Here is a 24,809-nt window from a genome sequence, read left to right as displayed (position 1 = left end):
AACCATACAAAGCTCTAAGAAAATTAAAGAATATGAAACCAACTGATATATCCAGTATCAAGCATAAGTTGTGCAAAAAAGGAGATTGTTGTAACTTCAGGGTTAACCCAGGCCAAAATAACAATCAAACAGATCTGCCTTTTATGGATAAACCTTACCTGATAAAAGACATTGAAACCAAAGACATTCATCTTACCTTCCTAAATTAACAGAAACAGGAGAAAACGTTGTACAACAAAAATGGCAGTCAAACACTTACTAATCTCCTCTTAGTTATTACAACATACATGTTATCCAAGCATTAGACGTCAGGGAACTTGTTCAGATCATAGTTGTAACAGAAGTATCACATGTAAATTGGGTGTCATTGTATCGGTAGCATCACCTTTTCTGTATTTCCTTAGTGTCCTTTTTCCTGTATTTCCTCAACGTCCTCCTTTATCATAGTCCAATGCGATGATGACATGAACAGAGGTTTGATGACTTTCACAGCAGTGCTCAACTCCAGCCCCGAGTACATAGGAATCTCGGAAAACAAAATAATTATGAGCAGAAATGAAACTTTGAAACCAAATTTAACAATTTAAACTTTTAGAGTAAAATTGTGCTGCAGCAAATATAAAATACATAAAGTTCTTAAGAAATAAAATAAATGGTCAAACCATTTTCCATTCAGAAAGAACTTTCTTCTAAAAGCTCTCTGAACAACCCAGGTCCAGCCTCCACATCAACGAAGGGTAACGTTCTGTAGGTCAATTTGGTTCCCTCTCATCACCTGTAAAAGGCTATTGATAGAGAGATCTGAACTGCTCCTTTTAGCAGTCATAATCAATTATATTCGCTCAGGGTTTTCATGCAAAAGAAAGAAACAGAAATTAACAAGGATAGTTCAAGCAAACACCTTTTCCCCTGGAAGCATGAAGTGCCATTCTACCTCACCCTATCAGCATAGATATTGTTCTAAACCATGTATTTCTCAGACATTATCCTGAAAAGAGATAGATTGACATTGCTAACTACTGTGTTTTTTTGTACAGTAAGTCAGAATAAGTTAAAGAGTTTTCAATTTGATCCAGTGCCTAAAAATAGTACAGGTCCTTCTCAAAAAATTAGCATATTGTGATAAAGTTCATTATTTTCCATAATGTCATGATGAAAATTTAACATTCATATATTTTAGATTCATTGCACACTAACTGAAATATTTCAGGTCTTTTATTGTCTTATTCCCCAGGTCAAGCCACTTTTGAACCAGAAACAGCGGCAGAAGCGCCTGACCTGGGCTACAGAGAAGCAGCACTGGACTGTTGCTCAGTGGACCAAAGTACTTTTTTCGGATGAAAGCAAATTCTGCATGTCATTCGGAAATTAAGGTGCCAGAGTCTGGAGGAAGACTGGGGAGAAGGAAATGCCAAAATGCCAGAAGTCCAGTGTCAAGTACCCACAGTCAGTGATGGTCTGCGGTGCCGTGTCAGCTGCTGGTGTTGGTCCACTGTGTTTTATCAAGGGCAGGGTCAATGCAGCTAGCTATCAGGAGATTTTGGAGCACTTCATGCTTCCATCTGCTGAAAAGCTTTATGGAGATGAAGATTTCATTTTTCAGCACGACCTGGCACCTGCTCACAGTGCCAAAACCACTGGTAAATGGTTTACTGACCATGGTATCACTGTGCTCAATTGGCCTGCCAACTCTCCTGACCTGAACCCCATAGAGAATCTGTGGGATATTGTGAAGAGAACGTTGAGAGACTCAAGACCCAACACTCTGGATGAACTAAAGGCCGCTATCGAAGCATCCTGGGCCTCCATAAGACCTCAGCAGTGCCACAAGCTGATTGCCTCCATGCCACGCCGCATTGAAGCAATCATTTCTGCCAAAGGATTCCCGACCAAGTATTGAGTGCATAACTGTACATGATTATTTGAAGGTTGACGTTTTTTGTATTAAAAACACTTTTCTTTTATTGGTCGGAAGAAATATGCTAATTTTGTGAGACAGGAATTTTGGGTTTTCATGAGCTGTATGCCAAAATCATCCATATTAAGACAATAAAAGACCTGAAATATTTCAGTTAGTGTGCAATGAATCTAAAATATATGAATGTTAAATTTTCATCATGACATTATGGAAAATAATGAACTTTATCACAATATGCTAATATTTTGAGAAGGACCTGTATGTGTACACTTTATTACTGATTTGTCTTTTAGAGTGACCGTGAAGTAATTGTTTTGGAAGATGATACAACTGTGAGTTTTTAATCAAATCTAAAGTCATTGTATCTCCCATACCTTATTTCTATTATTGATCATCTGTAATTATATTGGTGACCATTAATCCTGAGGACTCTGCTGTCAGTGTAGGTATATGGCAGTGCTGTACTTAGCTAAAGTATATTTTTTCTTTTCATATGTTACACGTGTGTTATCATTTTTCCTGTAGGCACCCAGTTCTCCAGTGGGATCATCTCCAGTGAGATGACAGAGCTGTAAATAACCATAAGGGTACAACAGGAAACATGGAACATGCAAAGAAGCAATATACAAAATGTTTTAAACAACTTTGATGCTAGTCAGTATAGAGTTCCTATGATCGCTTGTTCACTAGTTATTTTGAAATTATGTCTATAATAGGTTTCCTGTCCATTGTGTGATAATGAATTCACACAGGAGTTTATCCAAATACATGCCAGCATGTGTGGTGAAAAGGAAAGGCACAGGTACATGTTTTTACCATACACATTGTTCAGAGTGTTTTATCAAAGATTTAAAACAGATCTTTTGTTTACATGTTAACATCTTCACAGCACCATACTAGGTGCAGATGACACCTCAAAGCACTTGAGCAGGTATGCACTTTTAACAATTTTGTATATAGCTAGGTTTTATACACAACTTGTTTTAATATGTTTTTGTTGTTGTCAATAGCTTATCAGACATCGTGAGGTTTCTACAAGAAAGAATTGACACCACTAAAACCTTTAACATTAATGTGACAAGGGAGGACCTCTACCAGAGAGGTCTGAAACAGTGGGCCAGACAGAAACAGGCCTCCCCCAAGAACCAACTGCGTATCTGCTTTATTGGAGAACAAGGCATTGATGATGGAGCACTACGTAGAGAGTTTCTTACCGGTATGTAATCCTTACGAACATCAAGATACCATCTTAGAAAGGATTTGTAAATGGCAAGCTGTTGTTTTTCATAGAAATGATGCGAGGCCTTCAGTTGAATTTATTTGAAGGAGATGCATATAAGGGCAAAAACCTTAAATACAGTATTTCCTACTACCAGGACAACAAATACAGGTATGTGTAGTATAATGCCATCCAGCAATTAAAGAGCAATACAGCCCAATTGGCTTTTTACTGTTTTTAAGAATCTGTGGGGAGATCATCGCGACCAGTCTGGTTCAAGGAGGACCAGCACCAAACTTCTTTTCAACTTGGTCCTACCATTTTTTGTGTCATGGACAAGTAACAAATGAAGATTTGCTGGAGGTGACTGATACAGAAATCCAAAATCTGATTCAAAAGGTAAATTAAACAAATTATTATATTATTTTTTTACTCTTAAATGGTAACAACAGATGTGATTTGTTTAAGGTGGAAGGTGCAGAAGGAGAGACACTGAAAAACCTTTCCGATGCCATTGTAGCGTGTGTCTACACAGGTCCCATTCACAGCGATCGGAAAAAGGCTATTATTGAGTATGTTAATGCAGCATTAAAAAAATCCCTGTGATTTACAAAAACATTACTAGATTTGCATTTGTTTTACTAGTGCCATCAGACTGCATTCAGGGATTAGGCTCATACCGATGCTAACTCAGCTTAGAGAAGGACTGGCCATCAATGGTTTAGATGAGCTGCTGCCACATCACCACCAGCTTTTCCAGCCGCTCTTCCTTCCCGGAAACCTAAAAGAAGTAAGTAAAAATTCCACAGGCCCCTTCACTGTCCACTTTTAAAACCTTTCTGAAAACGCATTTCTTTTCTTTGGCTTTTGGCGCAACCTGTTATTATTTTTGTACTGATTTTATTTGCTGTTTTTATTGTTCTTTCCTTGTCCTTTGTTTGCAATGTTGCAAAGCAGCACTTTGTTTCAGCTGCAGTTGTGGAAGTGGTAAAAGTAGTAACCTCAGGCTGTGTACTGATATCACAGCACTGACGTATTTGATTGGTAGGTAAATTTCTTCTAATTCACACATTTTTTTAAAACATATTTGTAGGTGGATGCAGACTTCATTCTACAGGCTCTGTCTCTTCAGTTCAGTGAAAAGGGATCAGTAAGACACCGAAAGGAAGTAAACATTATCAACTTTTTGCAGAACTTCTTGCAAAACCTGGAAGGCCAAGGTAGCTACAGAGCACTGGCCACTTCATAAATACCACTCTGTTACCCTAAAAAAAAAAACTTTCCAGAAAACAATCTCCTATTTTGCAAAGAAAAATAAAGTAGTTTGATATGTAAATACATGTTTGAGAAGCAGATTTACACATTGTACATTCATTAGCTCACACATGGTGCATAAGGGTGCAACAAATATGTATGGTATTTTTGTGACATTATTTTTTTCCCTCCAGTAACAGAGAATCAAGATCTAAATGTTGTGGAGCAAAGCAGTTGTCAGTGCAAGGTTTCTTCCAGTGGGTTACAGGCCAGGCACATGGGCCACTAACAGACGCTGAACGAGATTCATATAGAATAACTGTGAATTTTGGTCACGACTGAACTTCCCGGTATGGGTCACACACTTTGTGCTACCCTATTGTCAATGCATGTGCTGTGGCAATCACCTTTCCTACACGTCACTTGACAACATATGATGATTTTGAAAATATTCTTACACAGGCAGTCTGTGGTGGATTTGATTTTAGCAGACACTAACTGCTAACAGGACCAAAACTTTGGGCTGTTCCTAGTTTTGGATTATTTTCAATAGTTTTAAATCTCACTTTAGTTTTAAAAAGACAGTTTGTCTTGTGAGATTTGTAATGTTTTGGGGCTAGGCAGCCAAATTTGTATATGAAACAAAAAAATCTAGTTTATTGCAATGTGTAAAACAGGTATGTATATGTGTGTTTCATAATAACAATAATAAAACACTGGAAATCATGTCTTGATCTTTTTATTTCAAATACATATTAATCTGACAAGGCAGCATTGACATATTCTCTGCACAACAGATAAAGCTCCTTAGTGTCTGTTTGCCATAAATGTTGAGCCAACAGCAACTGTAATTCAGTGTGCTGCTCTTCAGTGAGGGGATTGCCAAACTCTGGGACCACAATTACCCCTTCCGCATCTGGTCTGTACCCTGCTGCAACATCCCAGTCAATGTCTGGCTCTTGGAAATCCTAACATTAGACCCAGACAGTATCGTTATGTTTCTGCAGTTTGTGAACAAATGAAGCAACATTTTCATAAATTACCTTAATACTGGACAATTGTTTTACATTTTATATTTTTGTGCATACAGGGTAGTGTAGGATTACTATATGTCCAAATTAGATAAAAACTTTCACTTTGATAGGACAAGTGCCAAGAAAAATCCCTGCCATTTATAAATGTTTGAATTTGAGCAGGTATCGTTTTGTACCATTAGATTGAGAAACTGAAGCTTGACCTTGTCTATACTATAGAAAGAATGGCCCAAGGGTATTGATTTACTCTCTGCTGCGCTTATATTTCCAAGTTTCCAAGTACTTATCTGCTGTAGTCGTAGTTTTGTTGTACATATATAAACCATATACACTATTTAGAAATTTTACCTGAAGATTTTCTGGCTGGTTTATTGGGTTAGACATCATTCCTAAGAACCACATCTGCTCTGGAGTTCTATTCCCTTCGGTCTGGAGAGGGTGGTTGTTCCAACCTTCTACGAATGCCCGCAGGTCTAGGTTGAGTTGTGGAAGAAATGTTTGGTGGACAGAAAAAAGATCTCCTGTATCAGAAAGACAAATTAATAAATGTATAACTAAATGGAACAGTGTGGATGCAAAATAAATTACTAGATTGTGAAAGGTCTTATTTCAGTACCTTGAGAGGACACATCAAGAAGGTGTTCTGCTTCCAAGCTGTGAAGGGTGTTGTAATAGTGTGAAGTTACACACATCCTGATGTCTCGCCATAGACGTTCGATTCTATAAACAGATTTTTTTGTAAATTGACTAGAGCAGTGACAAACTTGGCACTGTGAGAAATCTGATAATTAAGTTACCAACTTACCTTTGATTGTGCACACTTTTCCCAGATATGAAGCTTCCCCTGTCAGTTACATGCACAGTAAACATATATCGAGCAATGTCAACATTCTCCACTCCTTGGTCGCATCTGACCCTGTGCACAAAACAACCTATTTTTATGCTTATGCAATTTAAGGGGGAAAAAAAGAGGCGAAGAGGTAGTTTGGGGGAATCATGAAGTAGCAACAAGTAGTATTAGCTACCAACCTTGAGGGTACGCAATGACGGTCAGTAGCTCTTTTGAAGGCAGCAAAAGCAGTTGCTGCACAGTTGTTTGTTGCAGCTTCCAAACACATAACCTGTGTAATAGTAGTAGGTATTGTTACTTATGTGATTATATTATACAGTATAATAAGCAATATTGCAATACTATGCAATATAAGCAATACTGCTCTATGCTGGAAAACATTATTTCAACATACCTTCCTGGAGTACCCATCAACAGCTCCAAAAATGACTATGTTGAATCTGTAGTGCAAGTGATGCTATTATTATAATTATGTATTTTATTTTTATTATCAAACAGTAAACAACGTAATTTTCACCTGATAAGTTTGTGGTTTGTGTCCATATGCCAAAGGGACTGTGGTCCTCTGACAGAGTAAGTACGCCTCACTATGCAGCCCTATCCAGTCAGTCTGGACAAAATCCCAAGTGAGTCCACTCAATGCATTGATGGAGTCAATCTTTGCCACTGCACAGTGATTCCCAAGGACACTAGTCTTCCCTTCACCATTCGATAACCTGCTGTGGGCATTTCAGTCTTTATCCGTTGGATGGCATCATCGAGCTCATCATCAGAAATCTGGCTGTACTTCTGTCTAACAGAAAGACCAAACTCATTCATCCTTCTTTGAATGGTTCTTGAGGAAACACGGAGTAGTCTTGAAATGCATTCAACAGACAATTTTATGTGCAAAAGTTTGAAATGCACACAACATTATGGGTGACATACCAGAGTTGAAAAGAGGACAAATTGTTGGTGCACGTCTTGCTGGCGCATCTGTGACCAAGACAGCAAGTCTTTGTGATGTATCAAGAGCCATGGTATCCAGGGTAATGTCAGCATACCACCAAGAAGGACGAACCACATCCAACAGGATGGACGCAAGAGGAAGCTGTCTGAAATTGATGTTCGGGTGCTAACCCGGATTGTATCCAAAAAACATAAAACCACGGCTTCCCAAATCACGGCAGAATTAAATGTGCACCTCAACTGTCCTGTTTTCACCAGAACTGTCCGTCGGGAACTTCACAGGGTCAATATACACAGCCAGGATGCTATAGCCAAACCTTTGGTCACTCATGCCAATGCCAAACGTCGGTTTCAATGGTGCAAGGAGCACAAATCTTGGGCTGTGGACAATGTGAAACATGTATTGTTCTCTGATGAGTCCACCTTTACTGTTTTCCCCACATCTGGGAGAGTTATGGTGTGGAGAAGCCCCAAAGAAGCGTACCACCCAGACTTGCATGCCCAGAGTGAAGCATGGGGTGGATCAGTGATGGTTTGGGCTGCCATATCATGGTATTCCCTTGGCCCGATACTTGTGCTAGATGGGCGCGTCACTGCCAAGGACTACCGAACCATTCTTGAGGACCATGTGCATCCAATGGTTCAAACATTGTATCCTGAAGGCGGTGCCGTATATCAGGATGACAATGCACCAATACACACAGCAAGACTGGTGAAAGATTGGTTTGATGAACATGAAAGTGAAGTTGAACATCTCCCATGGCCTGCACAGTCACCAGATCTAAATATTATTGGGCCACTTTGGGTTGTTTTGGAGGAGCGAGTCAGGAAACGTTTTCCTCCACCAGTATCATGTAGTGACCTGGCCACTATCCTGCAAGAAGAATGGCTTAAAATCCCTCTGACCACTGTGCAGGACTTGTATATGTCATTCCCAAGATGAATTGATGCTGTATTGGCCGCAGAAGGAGGCCCTACACCATACTAATAAATTATTGTGGTCTAAAACCAGGTGTTTCAGTTTCATTGTCCAACCCCTGTATATATTTGCTAGTTGATGGTTAATCAACAAAGCTAATTCAGAAAAGTGCAAAAGTGCTTGATAATTGGTTTATTTAATGCTTCACACATTTCCCTTCATTGCAGAAAGTCAAAATTCACCTGGGAACAATTGAGGACAGATTTAGAAAGTTCGTATTAAAATATGCTTTTATGCATATGACATTTTATGACAACTTGTTCAACCATTTTTCATGTAAAGACCTATGTGATGAGCCAATGCCTAAATGTTGTAGGGGGTGACACTATTCAACAGTGACCTATTATAATACATTTTGACCAACTTGACAAAATTAATTGATAATGTAGGCAGAAAGCAGCAGATAATCTTACATAATCATACATACTGGCTGGTGAGACAGAATCCGGACCAGCAGCTTTCCGGGGGTTCTGTCTCCTGAAGAGTTTGTTGACGTCCCTCTCCTGGATGGAAAGAGCTGTCCTCGGCGTGGGTAGGGGGCTGGTGGGGGGGAACTTCAGGGTGGGGGTTGGAGGTGCCAAGGCCCCTCTTGAGGTTGGGGAGGTGGGGGTGGTGGATTGTGGCTGCAGCTGTTGGGGGGCGTCGTGGGGGATGGTTGCAGGACTGTCCCTTTGTCTTTCAAAGCGGCAGTAGAACTCGTTTAGGTCGTTGGCGAGGCGTCGGTCGTTGATGGAGTGGGGGGCTTTCGGCTTGTAGTTGGTGATTTGCTTGAGCCCTTTCCAGACAGACACAGAGTCGTTGGCTGAGAACTGGATTTGGAGCTTCTCAGAGTACAGTCGTTTGGCCTCTTTCACTGCCTTGCCAAACTTGTACTTAGCCTCTCTGTATATGTCTTTGTCCCCACTCCTGAAGGCCTCTTCCTTATCCAGTCTTAACCTTCTGAGTTTAGCTGTGAACCAGGGTTTGTCGTTGCTGTAACTCACCCTGATGCATGATGATATACAGCTGTCCTCACAGAAGCTGATGTAGGAAGTCACAGCCTCTGTGTACTCGTCCAGACTGTTGGTAGTAGTCCTGAACACATCCCAGTCTGTACAGCCTAAACACGCCTGGAGATTCTCCACAGCCTCACTGCACCACTTCCTTGTCGTCCTCACAACAGGTTTGCAGAGCTTTAGTTTCTGCCTGTATGCAGGAATCAGGTGGACCATGATGTGGTCGGATTGGCCCAGTGCAGCACGTGGGATGGCGTTATAAGCATCTCTGATGGTGGTGTAACAGTGATCCAGAATGTTGTCCTCTCTGGTCGGACATTTTATAAACTGTCTATATTTGGGGAGTTCGTGGGTCAGATTACCTTTGTTAAAGTCGCCAACGACGATTACTAAGGAGTCCGGGTTGGTCCGCTCCACACTCAGTATCTGGTCGGCGAGCATGCGCTGTGTGACTTGCACGTTAGCTTGCGGCGAGATGTAAACACCGACCAGGATGAACGAAGCGAACTCACGGGGGGAATAGAAAGGCTTACAGTTTATGATGAAGGCTTCCAGGTCTGGAGAACAGTGCTGCTGAATCACTGTCACGTCGTTGCACCAACCACTGTTGAGGTAAAAACAGATTCCTCCACCTTTCGCTTTGCCAGAGAGTTCCGTGTCTCTGTCCGCTCTGTATAGCTGGAATCCTGCCAGCTGCAGCGCAGAGTCCGGTATTAATCCACACAGCCACGTCTCCGTGAAGCATAAAACTGCCGATGAATAAAAGTCCCTGTTTTTCCCCAACAACAGTTGTAGTTCCTCCATTTTGTTGGGAAGTGAGCGCACGTTAGAGAGAAATATTCCAGGTAACGGTGTTCGTAGTCCACGCTGGCGAAGACGTACCAGCACCCCAGCCCGTTTCCCTCTCTTCCGGCGTTTCACCGCGTGAAACCAGAATGTCCAAAAATTCCAGAGCAGTAGGCAGAAAAGTTGGAAATAACTCCTCTGGTGTAGTAGCCCTGATGTTCATGAGTTCTTCTCTGGTGAGAGAGCTTCGGGTACCATCACAGAAGATCGTTTTAAAGCAAAAAACAAAACAAAACAATGCGCACCAACACGCCGAGGCAACCATCTGCGGCACCATCTTGGATCATACCCATTTTTAACACCTCACTGGAGACATGTCATGTGCCAGCCTGCTTCAAGTCCTCCACCATCGTCCCTGTTCCCAAGAAGCAAAGGACCACAGGGCTTAATGACTTCAGACCCGTCGCCCTGACCTCTGTGGTGATGAAGTCCTTTGAGCGCCTTGTGCTCTCACACCTAAAAGACATCACCGACCCCCTCCTGGACCCCCTGCAGTTTGCCTACAGAGCCAACAGGTCTGTAGATGATGCAGTCAACCTAGCCCTTCACTTCATCCTCCGGCACCCGGACTCCACAGGAACCTATGCCAGGATCCTGTTTGTGGATTTCAGCTCTGCCTTCAACACCATCGTCCCAGTTCTGCTACAGGAGAAGCTCTCCCAGCAGTGTGCCCGACTCCACCTGCAGGTGGATCACTGACTTCCTGTCTGACAGGAAGCAGCGCGTGAGGCTGGGGAAGCACGTCTCTGACTCCCTGACCATCAGCACCAGTTCCCCCCAAGGCTGTGTTCTCTCTCCTCTGCTCTTCTCCCTGTACACCAACAGCTGCACCTCCAGTCACCAGTCTGTCAAGCTTCTGAAGTTTGCGGACGAAACCACCCTGATCGGACTCATCTCTGATGGTGACGAGTCTGCGTACAGATGGGAGGTGGACCATCTGTTGGACTGGTGCAGCCAGAACAACCTTGAGCTCAACGCTCTAAAGACAGTAGAGATGGTTGTGGACTTCAGACAGAACCCAGCCCCACCTGCCCCCATCACCCTCTGTGACTCCACAATTGACACTGTGGAATCTTTCCGCTTCCTGGGAACCATCATCTCCCAGGATCTCAAGTGGGAGCCAAACATCAGCTCCCTCATCAAGAAAGCCCAGCAGAGGATGTTCTTCCTGCGGCAGCTGAAGAAATTCAACCTGCCAAAGACTATGATGGTGCACTTCTACACAGCCATCATTGAGTCCATCCTCACCTCTTCCATCACCATCTGGTACGCCGCTGCTACAGCCAAGGATAAGGGCAGGCTGCAGCGTGTCATTCGGTCTGCTGAGAAGGTGATTGGCTGCAGTCTACTGTCGCTCCAGGAACTGTACACCTCCAAGATTCTGGCTGATCCCTCCCACCCCGGTCACAGACTCTTTGAGACTCTCCCCTCTGGCAGGAGGCTGCGGTCCATCCGGACCAAAACCTCATGCCACAAAAACAGTTTTTTCCCATCTGCCACCAGCCCGGTTAACAAAGCCCGGAAACCACCCTGACACTCTCCCTTTCCCCCACACCCCCCCTTTTTTTGCTGACAGGACACCTGTAACCTGTAACTCTATGCGTTACATTAACGCTCAGCATGGACTCCTGCTTTACTTGCACTGCCATACTTGCACAATGATCACCTGCACTGTTGTATTGCTCTTACATCTTATACTGCTCTATATTTACTCTCACTCACTTAAAACTGTGCACATATATTTATATTATATTGTAGATATGTTTATACTGTTTAATTTGTACTGTATTGCACCGACTACAACAAAACAAATTCCTTGTATGTCCAAAAACGGACTTGGCAATAAAGCTTTTCTGATTCTGATTCTGATAATCATTTGCATGGATTTGCCACATCATCAAGCAACTTGTTTGAAGACGTGAGACACTTCTTTGAACAAGTTAGCCAAGTTCTTTATTTGATGTGCACAAGTGACACAATGATGTGAAGACTGAACAAGTGCAAGCCTGATTCCAATAACGGTGGGATGTTGTGTAAAACATAAATAAAAACAGAATACAATGATTTTCAATCCTATTCCTATATGCTATTGAATACACTACAAAGACAAAATATTCAATGTTCAAACTGATAAACTTAATTTGCTTTTTTTTGGGCAAATATTCACTATTTTAAATTTAAAGGTTGCAACATGTTCAAAAAAAGCTGGGAAAGGGTCAACAAAAAGTTGCTGGGAAAGTTGAGGAATGCTCAAAAACAGCTGTTTGGAACATTCCACAGGTGCGCAGGTTAATTAGGAAACAGGTGTGTGTCATGTTTGGGAATAATCCCCAAATGGCTCAGTCGTTCACGTTTAAAGATAGGGAGAGATTGATGACTTTGTGAACAACTGCATGAGCAAATAGCCCAACAGTTTTAAGTAGAAGTACTCTCTTCTACTCTAGAGTGGCCCACAGGGAGAGGCGGCGGGCTGGGATGGGTTTGCTTGTTGCCCTCCACCTCAGCCGTCTCGTGTTCGGGTTTACCCCAGTGGATGAGAGTGTTAGGATTATGAATCTGAGAATATTATTTAATATTAATATTTTAATATAATATTTCGGTCTGTTAAGGGTTGTCCTGTGAATACCAGCCCTGTAGGGCGGTGTTAATAGGACAAAATAGAAAGGTATGAGACAAGCTCTGACATTATTGAACAGCATAAACTCTGCACACACATGGAATGAATTCGCACAATTTCTTAAAATACAAGAATTTATTAACAAAAATAAGTCAACTCAAAGTCAAACATATTTCAATCAACACACTCTTTACTATGCTAAAACAATCCAACTAAACTACCAAGCAAAATTAAAGAATAGGGAAGACTAATGGGCTATGTACAATATAAACAAGTTGATTGAAATATAAACAAGATGATTGAAAACCATGACCAAAAGAGTGATGCACCATTACCATGCAATGTTTATGTTTGATGACCAAGGATTATCTTGAAGAATCTGGAAATGAAGTTAAGTTAGTCTTGGAACCAACTTAGGCAATAATCAGCAAACGTTTAGACAACCATTCACAATGCAAGATCAGATAAAATATTATTTTAATAAAATAATGTTTTAAATAACTTAAAGTTGACTGGATGTGATCCTTAGGATCGCAGGCAGGTTGCGGTTCCTGGACTCAGGGGTGAAATGGGATAAATCTTGGAGAAAGTTGTTCGCTCGGATCTGGCAGAAAGACCAGGAATTTGGCTGTTTGGATTTGCCTTTGAGAAGCACCAGCGAGACTCTCAAGGCTGACGGAAAATTAAGAGTCAGCCTAACCCAAATAATTAGTGTTTTTCTGAATCTGGCTCCCCTGCACGGCCTTGATGGCTGGCTATCTTCAACTTCTCCTGGAAGTTATGTAAACATGACGCTCTGCTCCCTCTGCACCCTCCCTTCCCTGAGAACATCTGCTGGACCTGCTCAGAACGTTGTGGCCGGTTGATGAACATTCCAACGTACCATCAAGGACAATGGCCTCTGTGACAGTGCTTCATGAACTTACTTGCACACACTCAAAAGCACACACACACATGCTCAAGATAAACATATGCACCCCTCACACCACCTTCACCGTTCCCGGCATGATGTTGTTTTGTCAACTGTTGCTTCTTTGTGCTGAGTTTTTTTGCAATCTCAAACTGTATCCTGCTAAGGATAAAGTGTGAAATATGATTGTTTTCCCTCTACTTTCCTAATGTGGCCTCTTTTCTCATCTAGCAAGGGCAGCGTCTGTGAGTGGGCAGCAAAGCCTCGGTGACCCGTCCCCCCTTGTCTTGTGTTATGATGTATGTTTGGATGGGTTGTACTGGAATTCTAATTTCCCCTCGGGGATCTATAAAGTATCTTTGAATTGAATTGAAAATAATGATCTGCTGAATAAAACCAACCTTCTGGATGACCATTTCTCAAAGGTGTCTAATTAGCTGCCTTTATTTATTAAAATAATATTTAAAGAAATTTTATTAAGGGAGTATTTTGGAACAGATGTTTAGGGACTATTATTTACGAGCTTAAAAACTAACAACGTTTCTGTTAAATACACGTGTTCTTACCGGTTAGCAGTTGAGCTAACAAAAGAAGCTGATAGCTTAGCACCAGAATCAAACACATACCTTTAAAATACCAGGGTTAATAAAAGGGTTAAAATGCATAAGCGCGGATGGTGCGTTATTGATGCACATTGATGATGGCGCCGCAGATGGTCGCCTCGGCGTGTTGGTGCGCATTGTTTTGTTTTGTTTTTTGCTTTAAAACGGTCTTCTGTGATGGTACCCGGAGCTCTCTCACCAGAGAAGAACTCATGGACATCAGGGCTACTACACCAGAGGAGTTATTTCCAACATTTCTGCCTACTGCTCTGGAATTTTTGGACATTCTGGTCAAAGGTGCGCTCACCTTTGTTCACGCGGTGAAACGCCGGAAGAGAGGGAAACGGGCTGGGGTGCTGGTACGTCTTCGCCAGCGTGGACTACGAACACCGTTACCTGGAATATTTCTCTCTAACGTGCGCTCACTTCCCAACAAAATGGAGGAACTACAACTGTTGTTGGGGAAAAACAGGGACTTTTATTCATCGGCAGTTTTGTGCTTCACGGAGACGTGGCTGTGTGGATTAATACCGGACTCTGCGCTGCAGCTGGCAGGATTCCAGCTCTACAGAGCGGACAGAGACACGGAACTCTCTGGCAAAGCGAAAGGTGGAGGAATCTGTTTTTACCTCAACAGTGGTTGGTGCAACGACGTGACAGTGATTCAGCAGCACTGTTCTCCAGACCTGGAAGCCTTCATCATAAACTGTAAGCCTTTCTATTCCCCCCGTGAGTTCGCTTCGTTCATCCTGGTCGGTGTTTACATCCCGCCGCAAGCTAACGTGCAGGTCGCACAGCGCATGCTCGCCGACCAGATACTGAGTGTGGAGCGGACCAACCCGGACTCCTTAGTTATCGTCGTTGGCGACTTTAACAAAGGTAATCTCACCCACGAACTCCCCAAATACAGACAGTTTATAAAATATCCGACCAGAGAGGACAACATTCTGGATCACTGTTACACGACCATCAGAGACGCTTATCACGCCGTCCCACGTGCTGCACTGGGCCAATCCGACCACATCATGGTCCACCTGATTCCTGCATACAGGCAGAAACTAAAGCTCTGCAAACCTGTTGTGAGGACGACAAGGAAGTGGAGCAGTGAGGCTGTGGAGAATCTCCAGGCGTGTTTAGGCTGTACAGACTGGGATGTGTTCAGGACTACTACCAACAGTCTGGACGAGTACACAGAGGCTGTGACTTCCTACATCAGCTTCTGTGAGGACAGCTGTGTACCATCATACACCAGGGTGAGTTACAACAACGACAAACCCTGGTTCACAGCTAAACTCAGAAGGTTAAGACTGGATAAGGAAGAGGCCTTCAGGAGTGGGGACAAAGACATATACAGAGAGGCAAAGTACAAGTTTGGCAAGGCAGCGAAAGAGGCCAAACGACTGTACTCTGAGAAGCTCCAAAACCAGTTCTCAGCCAACGACTCTGCGTCTGTCTGGAAAGGGCTCAAGCAAATCACCAACTACAAGCCGAAAGCCCCCCACTCCATCAACGACCGACGCCTCGCCAACGACCTGAACGAGTTCTACTGCCGCTTTGAAAGACAAAGGGACAGTCCTGCAACCATCTCCCACGACGCCCCCCAACAGCTGCAGCCACAATCCACCACCCCCACCTCCCCAACCTCAAGAGGGGCCTTGGCACCTCCAACCCCCACCCTGAAGTTCCCCCCCACCAGCCCCCTACCCACGCCGAGGACGGCTCTTTCCATCCAGGAGAGGGACGTCAACAAACTCTTCAGGAGACAAAACCCCCGGAAAGCTGCTGGTCCGGATTCTGTCTCACCAGCCAGCCTGAAGCACTGCGCTGATCAGCTGTCTCCAGTCTTCACAGACATTTTTAACACCTCACTGGAGACATGTCATGTGCCAGCCTGCTTCAAGTCCTCCACCATCGTCCCTGTTCCCAAGAAGCCAAGGACCACAGGGCTTAATGACTTCAGACCCGTCGCCCTGACCTCTGTGGTGATGAAGTCCTTTGAGCGCCTTGTGCTCTCACACCTAAAAGACATCACCGACCCCCTCCTTGACCCCCTGCAGTTTGCCTACAGAGCCAACAGGTCTGTAGATGATGCAGTCAACCTAGCCCTTCACTTCATCCTCCGGCACCTGGACTCCACAGGAACCTACGCCAGGATCCTGTTTGTGGATTTCAGCTCTGCCTTCAACACCATCGTCCCAGCTCTGCTCCAGGAGAAGCTCTCCCAGCTGAGTGTGCCCGACTCCACCTGCAGGTGGATCACTGACTTCCTGTCTGACAGGAAGCAGCGCGTGAGGCTGGGGAAGCACGTCTCTGACTCCCTGACCATCAGCACCGGTTCCCCCCAAGGCTGTGTTCTCTCTCCTCTGCTCTTCTCCCTGTACACCAACAGCTGCACCTCCAGTCACCAGTCTGTCAAGCTTCTGAAGTTTGCGGACGACACCACCCTGATCGGACTCATCTCTGATGGTGATGAGTCTGCGTACAGATGGGAGGTGGACCATCTGTTGGACTGGTGCAGCCAGAACAACCTTGAGCTCAACGCTCTAAAGACAGTGGAGATGGTTGTGAACTTCAGGCAGAACCCAGCCCCACCTGCCCCCATCACCCTCTGTGACTCCACAATTGACACTGTGGAATCTTTCTGCTTCCTGGGAACCATCATCTCCCAGGATCTCAAGTGGGAGCCAAACATCAGCTCCCTCATCAAGAAAGCCCAGCAGAGGATGTTCTTCCTGCGGCAGCTGAAGAAATTCAACCTGCCAAAGACTATGATGGTGCACTTCTACACAGCCATCATTGAGTCCATCCTCACCTCCTCCATCACCATCTGGTACGCCGCTGCTACAGCCAAGGATAAGGGCAGGCTGCAGCGTGTCATTCGGTCTGCTGAGAAGGTGATTGGCTGCAGTCTACTGTCGCTCCAGGAACTGTACACCTCCAGGACCCTGAAGCGGGCAGGGAAGATTCTGGCTGATCCCTCCCACCCCGGTCACAGACTCTTTGAGACTCTCCCCTCTGGCAGGAGGCTGCGGTCCATCCGGACCAAAACCTCACGCCACAAGAACAGTTTTTTCCCATCTGCCACCAGCCTGGTTAACAAAGCCCGGAAACCACCCTGACACTGTCCCTTTCCCCCACACCCCCCCTTTTTTTGCTGACAGGACACTTGTAACCTGTAACTCTATGAGTTACATTAACGCTCAGCTTGGACTCCTGCTTTACTTGCACAATGATCACCTGCACTGTTGTATTGCTCTTGCATCTTATACTGCTCTATATTTACTCTCACTCACTTAAAACTGTGCACATATATTTATATTATATTGTAGATATGTTTATACGGTTTAATTTGTATTGTATTGCACCGACTACGCCAAAACAAATTCCTTGTATGTCCAAAAACGTACTTGGCAATAAAGCTTTTCTGATTCTGATTCTGATTCTGATTATGATCAATCTTCTGTGTTAAAATCCCCCCTTTAAATAAAGTTTGTCTTAACTTTAAAAACACACCAACACAGAACACAAACTGAGCACGTGTGCTGCAGATATTCTGCTATTACCAAGATAGCTGAGTTCAACACAACAAAACCAAAGTTCATAAAATTAAAATCGTTTAGATCATTAATCTTTCTCTATTACTTCTATCTCTCTGCCCAAAACCTAACCTCGTATGAATCATGCTGAGGAGTTGTCCGGGTGATGACGAAGTATGAAGAGAGCTCTGTGAACGAAGCAGTTAGCTGCCAGCTAACCTCTGGAGCAGTGGCTTGGCAGCCCGTTCTGTCCGCTGACCACACTGCACGTTAACTGCCGTAATGCGGTCTCCGTTGTCCTTCCTTGGGAAACTGCTGCACTCGGCGTCATGCTGGGAACTCTCTGGAAACAGTTCGCTTCTGCAGATCTCAGAGAGAACAGTCAAGCAATGCTTGTACCTTGATTACCTCATTCATGAATGAAAATCACCGGATACGCAGACAGTGATTTATTTCTACTTATCTTGTGCATATGATCGCATGATCTTATGACACCCTTGGATCCAGTTGAAGAGTTTATGTCTGTTTGCCAGCAAAGAGACATTAGCGCGCTTTGTCCCCCTCCTATCCCGATGAACACTGTGTGGAAGAGATCAGACCATTGGAAGGGGGTGCTTTTATGCAGCCAGTGGCATCATGGGAAGTCCGCTGCTACAGTTTGCTTGGCTGTGCTGGAAGTAGGTTAATGCAATTTATTTTGAAAGTTCCAGAAAAGTTTGTACCGGAGTTTAATGTTGAAATCCATGGCTGTAGGTCCCAACAAGAGGGTCGCATCCATGTGCCTTCGGGTTGGGGACAGGTCTCTGACTGTCGTTTCGGCCTACAGGCCTGGCGGTCGTGCGGAGTACCTGGCCTTCTTGACGTCCCTGTCAGGGGTGCTGGATAGTGCCCCTCCCGTGGACTCCATTATTCTGCTGGGGGTCTTCAACGCCCAGGTGGGAAACGACAGTGACCCCTGGAGAGGCGTGATTGGGAGGAATGGCCTCCCCGATCTGAATCCGAGTGGTGTTTTGTTATTGGACTTCTGTGCTAGTCACGGATTGTCCATAATGAACACCATGTTCAAGCATAAGGGTGTCCATCAGTGCACTTGGCACCAGGACACCCTAGGCTGGAGGTCAATGATCGACTTTGTTGTCGTATCGTCAGACCTTTGGCCGCATGTTTTGGACACTTGGGTGAAGAGAGGGGTTGAGCTGTCCACTGATCACCACCTGGTGGTGTGTTGGATCCGCTGGAAGAGGAGAAAGCTGGACAGACTTGGCAGGCCTAAGCGCATAGTGAGGGTCTGCTGGGAACGTCTGGCAAATCATCCCTCGGCCAGGGATGTATTCAACTCCAACCTCTGGGAGAGCATTGACCAGATTCCGAGGGATGTTGGAGACATAGAGTCCAAGTGGACCATGTTGTCCGCATCTGTTGTCGATGCTGCTGCCTGTAGCTGTGGCCGTAAGGTCTGCGGTGCCTGTTGCGGCGGCAATCCCCGAACCGTGTGGTGGACACCGGCAGTAAGGGACGCTGTCAAGCTAAAGAAGGAGTCCTATCGGCTGTGGTTGGCTTGTGGGACTCCTAAGGCTGCTGATGGTTACCTAGAGGCCAAGCGGGCTGTGGCCCGTGCTGCGACAGAGGCATAAACTTGAGCCTGGGGCCATGGAGAAGGACCACCAGTTGGCCTCGAAGTGATTCTGGCAAATTGTCCAGTGCCTCAGGAGGGGGATGCAGTGCTTTGCCAACACTGTTTACAGTGGGGGTGGGAGGCTGCTGACCTTGACTGGGGACATTGTTGGGCGGTGGAAGGAGTACTTAGAGGATCTCCTCAATCCTGCCATCACGCATTACCTGGTGGAAACAGAGGCTAGGGACTCGAGGGTATGCCTACTATGCCTCCTGTGGGCTCCAGGAGTATGGAATAGGGGGCCCTTTATTAGGGGCCATCCGGTCTCTGTACAAGCGGAGCAGGAGTTTGGTCCGCATTGCCGGCACTAAGTCGAACCTGTTCCAGGTGCATGTTGGACTCCGGCAGGGCTGCCCTTTGTCATCGGTCCTGTTCATAACTTTTATGGACAGGATTTCTAGGCGCAGCCAAGGGCCGGATGGGATCTGGTTTGGGGATCAGTGGATTTCGTCTCTTCTATTGCAGATGACGTGGTCCTGCTGGCCCCCTCTAGCCAAGATGCACAGTATGCACTGGGGTGGTTCAAAGCCGAGTGTGAAGCTCCTCAAAGGCCATGGTTCTCAACCGGAAAAGGGTGGCTTGTCCTCTTCAGGTTGGAGGGGAGTTCCTGCCTCAAGTGGAGGAGTTTGAGTATCTCAGGGTCTTGTTCACGAGTGAGGGAAGAATGGAGCGGGAGATCGACAGACTGATTGGTGCGGCTGCTGCAGTAATCGGGCTGCTGTGCCAGTCCATTGTGGTAAAGACAGAGCTGAGCCAAAAAGCAAAGCTCTTAATATACTGATTGGTCTACGTTCCTACCCTCACCTATGGGCATGAACTGTGGGTCATGACTGAAAGAACACAATCCCGGATACAAGTGGCTGAAATGAGCTTCCTCCGTAGGGTGGCCAGACACTCCCTTAGAGATAGGGTGTGGAGCTCAGCCATCCGGGAGGGCTCGGAGTAGAGCCGCTGCTCCTCCAAATTGAGAGGAGTCAGTTGAGGTGGCTCGGGCATCTATATCGGATGCTTCCTGGTTGCCTTCCACGGGAGGTGTTCCAGGCACATCCCACCGGGAGGAGGCCCAAGGGACGGCCCAGGACAAGCTGGAGGTACTGTGTCTCTCGGCTGGCCTGGGAACGCCTTGGTCTCCCCCCGGAAGAGCTGGAGGAGGTGTCTGGGGAGAGGGACGTCTGGGCGTCTCTGCTGAGTCTGCTGCCCCGGTCCTGGATAAAGCGGAAGATGACGAGTACGAGTACAATAGCATTGAGAAAAGGAATTTAGGGATTTCATCATCTACAGCCTAAGATATTAAAAGATTCAGATAATCTCGAGAATCTGGAGAAAATTCCAGATTGGCAAGGCCAAAAATCCACATCTGGACACATTGAATTTCACTCTGACCCTTAATTCCTTTAGGAGGCACTGCATTAAAACCGACATCATTCTACAGATATTACCACGTGGGCTAAGGAACACTTCAGAAAACCATTGTCATTGCCATTATCGACTGATGCAAAGTGGAAATGTGTACTGTAGTCTGACAAGCCCACATTTCATATTGTTTTTGGAAATCATGGTAGTCGTGTCCCCCAGGCCAATGAGCAAAGGACTATCTGGATTAATATTCCTGCAAAGTTCAAAACCAGCATCTTTGATGGTATGTGGGTGTGTTATGGCTATGGCATGGGTAACATGCACATCTGTAAAGGCAGCATTAATGTTGAAAACTCCATACAGGTTTTGGAGCAACATCTGCTGCCATCCAAGCAACATCTTTTTCAGGGATGTCCCTGCTTACGCCAGAAAGACAATGCCCAGCCACATTCTGTGTGTGTTACAACAGCGTGCCTTTGTAGTAAGAAGTCTGTTACCAGACTCTCCTGCCTGCAGTCCAGACCTGTCTACCATTGAAAATGTTTGTTGCATTATGAAGCACACAATATGACCATGGAGATCCCAGACTGTTGTTCTTCTGAAGTTGTGCATCAAGCAAGAATGGGAATAAATTCCACCTACAAAGCTTCAACAATTAGTGTCCTCAGTTCCCAAACGCTTATTGAGTGTTCTTAAAATTAAATGTGATGAAACACAGAGGTAAGACATGCAATTGTCTCAAAAGTATTCAAATTTTGTTAATTCCGAAATTTTTCCCCCACTTTTCCCACTTATTTCTTATTCACAGCTAATATCACTGAAGCATGGTCTAATTTCCCAGACAGATCTGTTTTAAACAAATTATCAAAAACAGATACTGTCAAAACAGAAGACATTCACTGGGGAATGAATAATGGGAGTGAAAGAAAGGGCAAATGTACTGCTGCAATTACACTAGTTTTAATACTGATAATAATATAAATGTAATTCCAAGAAATCAGTTAAAAATATTGAGTTTTATAAATAAATTAGATTTTTGGCATGTATTAACTTTAAACCATCATATATGTAGTTTTGTTTAAATTTTTTCAAGCATTTAAAAAATGTATGTTATGAAAGTGCAGTTATTTCTTCTGTATTCTAAAAAGACACAGTCAGAAGAGCAACATTTTAAAAAGTTGTCAATTTTCCCCTTTTCCGAAAAGACAAAATGATCACGACAGCAGTAATCAATGTAAATTTTACATGGACATAATTCTACAAGGTGGCTCGGCGGTAGATGGCGCCATTGCTGCGCTTCTGTGCACCAGCATCGTGAACCCATAGAGCGCGGGGATCGGAGGGTACTCCATATTCATCTTGTACTCCATATTCACAGTGATGGACAGCTCTGGTGAGAAAAAGGCTTCCATTCAGCCAAACTCATACAGCAGAAATAATACAATAATAGTGACAATAACTGATGGTGTGAATATCTCTGTTAAGGTAATGTGAAGATCATCAACTCAAGGGAGACTGCACCGTCAAAGGTAGACCCTGATCTGCTGAAGTCCTGCCCAGAGATTGGTTGGTAGCTCACCCTGATAAATACAGTATGTGTCAATTCCTTATCTGTGGAGCAACTATTCCTTGTTTTTCTGGTTTTTAGGTCTTTTCAATGATCTTACAGGGTCGCTTTAGGCCATATGGGCCGTTGCTAGCACACCAACTGATAGAAGAGGCACTGTAGCAATAACTCAAGAAAAGTGCTTGTTTTAGTGATGGTGAAACAGCCTCATCTGAGTTTATCTGCTGAGTGGTTGTTGGACAGTGTTTCCTCTGTGAATATGACATGAAGGGGCCATACCAGTTAGAAAATAAATAGTTTTTAAGATGCTCATAAATATCTCATAACTCCACATTAGGCCCATTATTGTTAAAGATTTTGCATCCTGTCTCCTTATTTTTCTAAATTGGTGGAAAGTAGAAGTTCAAGAGTTTAAGATAAAGCTTTTCGCCTACTCTCTTATCTGTTATCTTAAATATATTACACAAAATAATCTGGTTGTTTATTTGTCCCGATAGTTAGGGTTAACAAAATAGGATTTCAGGAACATTATTTTGTGCCCCTGTTTAGCTATTCTCAAGAAAATTGTTGCATATTAAATGTTTGGACCATGTCTTTATAGCTGGTTAAGAACAGAGCTGCTCTAAATGTTTGGTAGGAATATCTTCTCTGTAGTCAAGTTATTTGTGGTCTTTGGATGTAGTACATGATTAAAATCTGCTGATGTTTTATGCTGTGGGTTTAATTATCTGATGCTAGCTTAATTAACGCTACTATAGATATTGTAGCTACTTTGAAACTATATAAATGTACTACAACCTCTTTTACTTTTAGTTCTATAATCTCAGCTAGATTGTTTGTTATGTTGAACTCATCCAGTAGTCAGTCTGCTGCTGCATATTTTGCTAGTATTAGGCTACCTGTTTAGAAACAGGTAGCCTAATCGGGGTGGCAGGCCAGAGGGTGGCGTGGATGTGGCGTTGCCGGCATTTGGATCAGCTGAGCGGCGATGGTAGAGCTGAGCTGGATAATGTTTCTCCCTGGGCTGTCGTTGCAGTGGCTGTGATGTGGTGTGGTTGTGTGGTTGCGGGGGGTGTGGTAGGGGAAACCAGCCCCTGGTGCTTGCCGCTGGCCAGGGACCTCTTGCCGGATGAGTTTGTTCCATCTTGATGTTGGGTCGGGGGTTCCATTGTGAGCACGGTGCTTGGTGATGTCTGTCCTGTTGCGGCTGTGGGCAGGGGCTGGAGTAGCGTTGCATGGGGCCCTTGCCTTCCCGTTGCGACGCACTGTGTGGTGGAGGCATGATGTTGCAGGGGTGCTTGGAGAGGGGCTGTGTGTGGAGCATGCGTTGTGTGGGTGTGGCTCACTTGGCTTTTCGGGGATGGAGCTCATCTGTGGGGGTGTGGCCCTGTGTTGTGGGGAGGGGATTCATGGCGTTTGGGTTCGGGGACATTTGTTCGATCTCTGTGTCCTGGTTGGTGGTGGCCTTGTGGGGAAATTCATGTTGGGGTTCATTGGGGGTGGGGGGCTCATGGGGTTAGGATTGGAATTCATTAGGGGGGTTGGCACTGTTTCATCCTGTGGCGGCTCTGGTTGGTGGGCTAGTGTGGACCATGTAGACCCCTCTTTTGTACATAGCCTCCTCTCCAGATGAGGATGGGGGTTGTTAGAAACTTGGGTTGGGCCGGGGTCGCTCAGGTTCAGGTACCAGCCCAGGATAGCCCAGCTAGACCGGGGGCTGGTTGCCCTTATGGGGTATTGGCACCTGGACTTGGGAGTATTGAGTATGTATTGGGAGTGTGAGTGAGTGTACGACGTCCATTGTTATTTATCTTTATGTTGGGTGCGTGGGTGGGTGTTTTTATGTGTATGCATGAGGGTGAGAATGTGTGATTGTGACTCTGTGTGTCTGTTTTTTGTGTCAGGTTGGGTGTAGGCCTGCTCCCTCTCCTGGATCAGTTTAGGCCCCTCAACAAATGAGGGGCCTTTTTCCTTCCCCCCACACTACCTGCCAGTGGTTGTTGTCAGCTCACTCCCAATGGCTGCTTGCCGGGGCCTGGACCCCTGGGCTCTGTTGGGTCTCTGCTTGGGGAGTGATGTTTCCCGGGGTCTACAAGCGCGCTCACACTCAGACCCACAAGTGTTTAGCTTCAGGTGCTAACAGATTCACAATATTCTACATTGAGCTGGATTCTCTTGGCACAAGAATGAGTGTTCTGTTGGTGGCAGCGTCGTTGGTGTGAGCCTTTATTTCTGGGTGACAAGGAGTTGGATGGTGAGTTAAATGGCTGGGGTGGAGGTGAAGAGCGGGGTTGAACCGGGTTGGAGGTTTTCGATGGGGCGTGACGTTGCGGGCCGGTGCCAGGTAGAGGGATTGCCAACCTTGAGCCCCAGAATGGCTATCCTCCATTGTTTGTCCTTATCACAGCAGACTACAGTTATCCATCTTATCAGTTGTGGACTATCCTGTTGTCTGCTGTCCATGGCACAGGCCTCTGTTGTCTGAGTTGCAGAATAGAAGATA

General features: G+C 44.9%; 2 long non-coding RNA genes and 1 pseudogene across 2 annotated transcripts; 1 reads left to right on the top strand and 2 right to left on the bottom strand.

The window, feature by feature from the left end:
* Positions 1–5,804: 5,804 nt before the first annotated feature.
* Positions 5,805–6,284, bottom strand: LOC124878404. Its single transcript, XR_007040761.1, has 3 exons — positions 6,231–6,284; positions 6,042–6,145; positions 5,805–5,946 (listed from the first exon to the last, which is right to left on the bottom strand). It is a non-coding gene; the product is annotated as an uncharacterized LOC124878404 (long non-coding RNA).
* A 169-nt stretch (positions 6,285–6,453) lies between these two features.
* Positions 6,454–6,917, bottom strand: LOC124878405. Its single transcript, XR_007040762.1, has 3 exons — positions 6,793–6,917; positions 6,670–6,715; positions 6,454–6,546 (listed from the first exon to the last, which is right to left on the bottom strand). It is a non-coding gene; the product is annotated as an uncharacterized LOC124878405 (long non-coding RNA).
* Positions 6,918–21,984: 15,067 nt separating this feature from the next.
* LOC124877575 overlaps positions 21,985–24,809 on the top strand; it is a 43,894-nt pseudogene continuing 41,069 nt past the window's right edge.

This window comes from Girardinichthys multiradiatus, chromosome 12, assembly GCF_021462225.1.
Source record: "Girardinichthys multiradiatus isolate DD_20200921_A chromosome 12, DD_fGirMul_XY1, whole genome shotgun sequence".
Classification (NCBI taxonomy): Eukaryota; Metazoa; Chordata; class Actinopteri; order Cyprinodontiformes; family Goodeidae; genus Girardinichthys; species Girardinichthys multiradiatus.
This window is presented reverse-complemented; position numbering and strand designations above follow the sequence as displayed.